Genomic DNA, 5000 nt, shown 5'->3' on the forward strand with positions numbered 1-5000 from the left:
CGCACTATCTAACCTTTGGTTATGGCGTTTTTGTATCTGATAGACCATGCATGAGCTTGAGGACTCATAATCACCGGCAGTGTTTCCTGACCGGTACTAGTGTCTCTAGTTGATCTTTAAAATGAAATACTGTCAGGATGGTGTGTTCGGAAAACACAGGGTGAGCATGCGCAATGCATGGCAACAAAATGCTGAACATGTCAAGCGCATATATGTGTTGTTCTTTATGGAGAATTATTTTGACTCTTCAATTAAGAATGACTTTACTTTATTTTATATTTTAGTTTATTTTCCGGCGACAATAACCACTCCTAGCCACTATCTTCAGGTACATGTAAGCTGATAAATATGTAAGAAGATGGCTGATCCATTGAAGTTATTTGTATTGCATCATTTTATGATAATCTTCAAGTTAAAATTAAAAGGTGTTGACGTTTTTTTATGCATTAAGGCTTTGGTAGCAGCCATTGTGAATCCCCCTGAAATATTCTGGCATTAATAAAACCAAAACATCAATTCTTGTGTTTGTTATTATTTTGAGTCACTATAGTGTGGGGTTCAATCAGGGACAGTTAAAAAGGCAACCGCTTGTCGTCTTCTATTGTTAGGTAAACGGTTTGGATTCGACTTCTGCTAGCAGAGGTCTCTCACGGCGAGACAAAAATGAGGTGAGAGACCTCTGCTAGCAGGGAAGGGTTCGACCGAACCTTTTGTTTTTCATGTATTGCCCGCCAGCATTCCGGTATGCCTAGAACAAGTTAAGAGCGCGTCCCCTTATTTGGCCCTATTCCGACAAATCATCATCGAAAAATAAATGTAGCCATTTCCGAGTTCACCGGGGTCAACATGTTAAATCTCTCAGTTTCAATACAGTCGCAGTCGTAAAAAAACTCTTTTTTGTAACTGATTTATTCACAGATGGAATATTAATGGCTGATTGAGGAACTCGTAAGGGCGAAGGACGAGTGGAAATATATGACAATGACGATTGGGGAACTGTTTGTCATGATTATTGGGACATAAGAGACGCGAAAGTTGTTTGTCGTGAGCTTGGATTCCTCTTTGCCATCTCTGCTCTACAAGACGCGCGTTTTGGAAAAGGTAGTGGGTCTATATGGTTGGACACTGTACACTGTATGGGATCAGAGGACTCTCTAATGGCCTGTGGGTACAGGGGATGGGGTATTCATGACTGTTGGTCACGATGAGCATGCGCCAGTAGGGTGTTCAATGGCAAGTAAGTAAAAACAGTTTGATAGATGTAACATTAAGGTCAATCATGTTTTTTTTTCTTTTTTTCCTACTTTGAGAGTTTTTCTCTGTCCTTTTGTGGGCCCAATTCCATTAGTAGGGGCTAACGCTCAGATGTTTTACATGGGTAGTAAACTAGCACTTCACATTTATTTACCCTCCAATAGTCGATTCAATGTAAAATGTAAGATGCTTCTTTGATATTATATTAACGATGTGCGTTTTCTGAGGTAGTCCTATAACAATCATCATCCTACGACAGGCATAATCTGGAAGGTTATTGAAAAAAGGATGATGACGATGGCTGTGAAAATAATAATTTGAGGTACTTGTTCATAAGACCTAATAAAATGTATAATGTATGGCCCCTTTGAAATTGAAGAGATTAATTGAAAAGATCAATTTTTCGATGTTGACTTGGGGATAGTCGGAGAAAATCAGAGTGCTCCTTTTGCAGGAGTCGAACCTACCGCAAATCCTCTATAAATTAAGCCCCTCTATCAAATAACCCCCACCCCCTTTCTCTAATAACCCCCTCTTTTAAGATGAAAGATGTATCTTCTAAAATAACATGTCCATTGCTATTAGTGTATCATTCCTTTGATGTTGGTCACAGCTGAACTCTAAAAGAAGTATATGATCATGATCTGAAATTAAATCAGCCTTACAGTGTTTGGAGTACTTGTCAAAGGACTGAAAATAAAAAGGGCAAACTATCAAATTATCGTATTCAAAGGTAAAGAAAGACGTCGCAATATTATTAATATCAGTATACAGTTTTAAGATAAACGGCTGATTCTCATCCAGAAAAACTACAGCCGTGTTGTTATTATCCTCGTCGTTCTGGTCAGTACGAAGGGAAGGTACACTTTCGACATTTCAAATTTCTTTATGACCGGAACAAAACATACACAAAAAGCGCGGATTATCCGAATGTGGGTCCTGGAGGAACAAATTTGTGTTTTAAAAACCCTCACTTCTGAATTCGAGCTTTTCATAAAACGCTCGGCTTCGGGAAAAAATTAAGACCACACGGGCTCACACATACCAGCACATACCCTTTCCACGAACGCACGGAGGGTACCACCTTCTCTTGTCCATTTCTTCCAAATGGTCGGAACATCGTGAGGAAGAATCGTCCCTTTGGATTCTCCAACATGAAAGACCCTCTCAAAGCAGTCTTCTGTAAACAAACGAACAAAAATACCTCGCGGTGGCGAGGCTCCCCTCGGAGGGTTGTGAGGGAATGAAATCCCAGCCTTAAAGGGAAAGTACTGTCTAGAAAACGTTTCTCTAAGTTACTAAAAACTTTTCCCCAGGAATTCGAAAATAATTGCCGTTTTGTCCAGTTCCCTGTAGAAATGTGACAAGAGCACTTTGAAGTTGCCTCTTTCGTGACTTGGAGAGCGCCATCTTGGATATGACGTGTTATGACCGTAAGCAATAGTCAACAAACACGTTCGACCTTACCAAGTTCTTCGTTCCCCGATCACTTTCTCAGTGTTGTGTGACCTTTCTGCTCCAAGAAATTCAAATGTAAGATGAACTGTGGTAAACGGTCTTGTGGTTTAATAGCTAGTAGGCCAAGTAGGCCATAAGTGCGACAGAAACTCAAGTTACTTAATACCTGTAGATTCTCTGGTCAATCAAACTAAGCGGCAAAAATCAGCCGAAGCAAATGTAAAAGAGAGAAAAACCTTGAAAATGCGACATGGAAATATTCTACAAGTGTACCTTCTTTTCTTTCTCACTTTCTTTCTTCTGCGACAGCCGTCTTTGATGCCTCAGCAAAGGTATTTGTTTCGCCGACGAAACTTTCAGATCTTTGCTCAAAGGCTTTTTCACAGCAATAATTACCGCTGTTGGGGTTTTACGCTTTCGAGGGGGTAGCCAGCGTAGCAGCCGTTTCCTTTCCTTTTCCAAACGCTCGCGAGAGGGACGAAAACTGCGAGAGATTGCGAAAAATAAGGAAAATAAGGAGGTCTCTCTATTTTATTGCTCACGCCAGCCTCTCGCCCGCTTTATCGCTCGCTTGTCCGATCTCCGCCTGGAAAAGGAAAGGAAACGGCTGCTACGCAGGCTATCGAGACAGATGAATCTAGACACATGTCTAGACTTAGAACGCATATTAAAATAAAAAAGCAGAAGATCCCACCGGAAAATGAAAATTAAAAAAAAAAGTTGGCCTGCGAAAATAAAACACCCGAGCTGGCCGGGTTCGGTCCCTGGCCGGGGACGTTGGGTTGTATTATTGGGCGAGACACGTTACTCTTACGGAGACGAGCGCACTAATGATGAGGCCACCGCGCCTCCTACCTATCGTGCACATTTTTATTAATGCTCATCACTTACGGAGAAAACTTACTGAATTCTGATTTGCTGACACAGAGGGCCTATTTTTTTTTAAACACGTGGGCACTTTTGATAAGCAATGATTACTTGATCCTGATTGGTTAACAGTTGCTTATTCAGAGCAAGCGTGGTTACAAACAGAATCTTCTTCTTCCAGATTCTGACTCTTGTTAAACTATTTAAACACATTAAACCCAAATGAGTGGTCAAGTATGACAATACAGGTAACTGGAACTTTCGATTCACGGAAACGTTTTCTTGGCCGTACTTTCCCTTTAATATTTCAGCTATTGCTGCAGAATTGCACTGAACAGCGATTTGACGGCATTTTTTAGTTCGACACAGCAGATTACGGTGTATGAAATCGACCAATTAGTTGCAAAAAAGGAATGTCATCCTGTAATTTCCACATGAAAATTAGCCATTTGAAGAGTTCGCTTTAAGTCTCTGACGTAACTACCTGTGGCACGCAACCAGGCCTCCAGGCACAAGGCCAAGTAATGGCAGCCTGTGCAATCTTTGATAAAAGGGTAAAAAAGATATCGTACTTCCAGTCTTCGCAGCGGATTGATATTTCGCAAGGTTGGTAAGAAAGACTTATTCAACATGAAAATGCATGTAAAAAATGAAATACACAAGTTTTGATCTTAGCGGCACTTTAATGTTTAAATCGGCAGTATATGTAGACCTCAATCAACCTCTGTGGAATCTATGGTGCTCCAACACGATCCCCTCACAGAAAGGGGCCTCTCTTTCCACTAACTGAAACATTCACCAGTAAAGCAGGGGAGAATATTGTGTGTCGATTGTGAGTTGAGGGAAAATCATAGCCAAAACTGAGTTTACATTCTACGTTTGGTGTCCAGCAAATCATTGTTATCAGTTTTGCGGTTTTCTCTAAGTTTTGTTTCAAGGTTTACTCGGTAGTTAATTTTTCTTTTGTTTGATTGCTTTTTTTAATACCATTAAGTCTTTATATTGTTTGTTTGTTTTTTGGATCGGTGATATTAAGCTCTGAAACACGAATGTCTTGGAGCAAGACAGTGCAAGCCGCTCACGAGGGGTGCATTTTTCCTCAGTTGAAAAAGTTCCCACCCATTGAACTGACAAGAACGCGCTCAGCTATTGTTTTCCACTGAAAAACATATACGAAGTTCATCTCGGGTTCCGCCCATATTGTTTACATGGAGATAGGGTGACCCTTCTAGAAGGGGCACCCTCTTAGAAGGGTTACCCTTGTCTATTGTATTTTCCAGTTTGGTTTACATGAGAGGTAGGGTCACCCTAGGGGTAGGGTCACCCTATCTGCTTGGTAGGATAACCCTCCTACTCCTAGGAGGGCCAACTTTTTGCCATGTAAACACTTGAGGTAGGGTCACCCTTTTAGTCGGATCAAC

The sequence above is a fragment of the Montipora capricornis genome, unplaced genomic scaffold (assembly GCF_036669925.1).
Source record: "Montipora capricornis isolate CH-2021 unplaced genomic scaffold, ASM3666992v2 scaffold_480, whole genome shotgun sequence".
NCBI lineage: Eukaryota > Metazoa > Cnidaria > Anthozoa > Scleractinia > Acroporidae > Montipora > Montipora capricornis.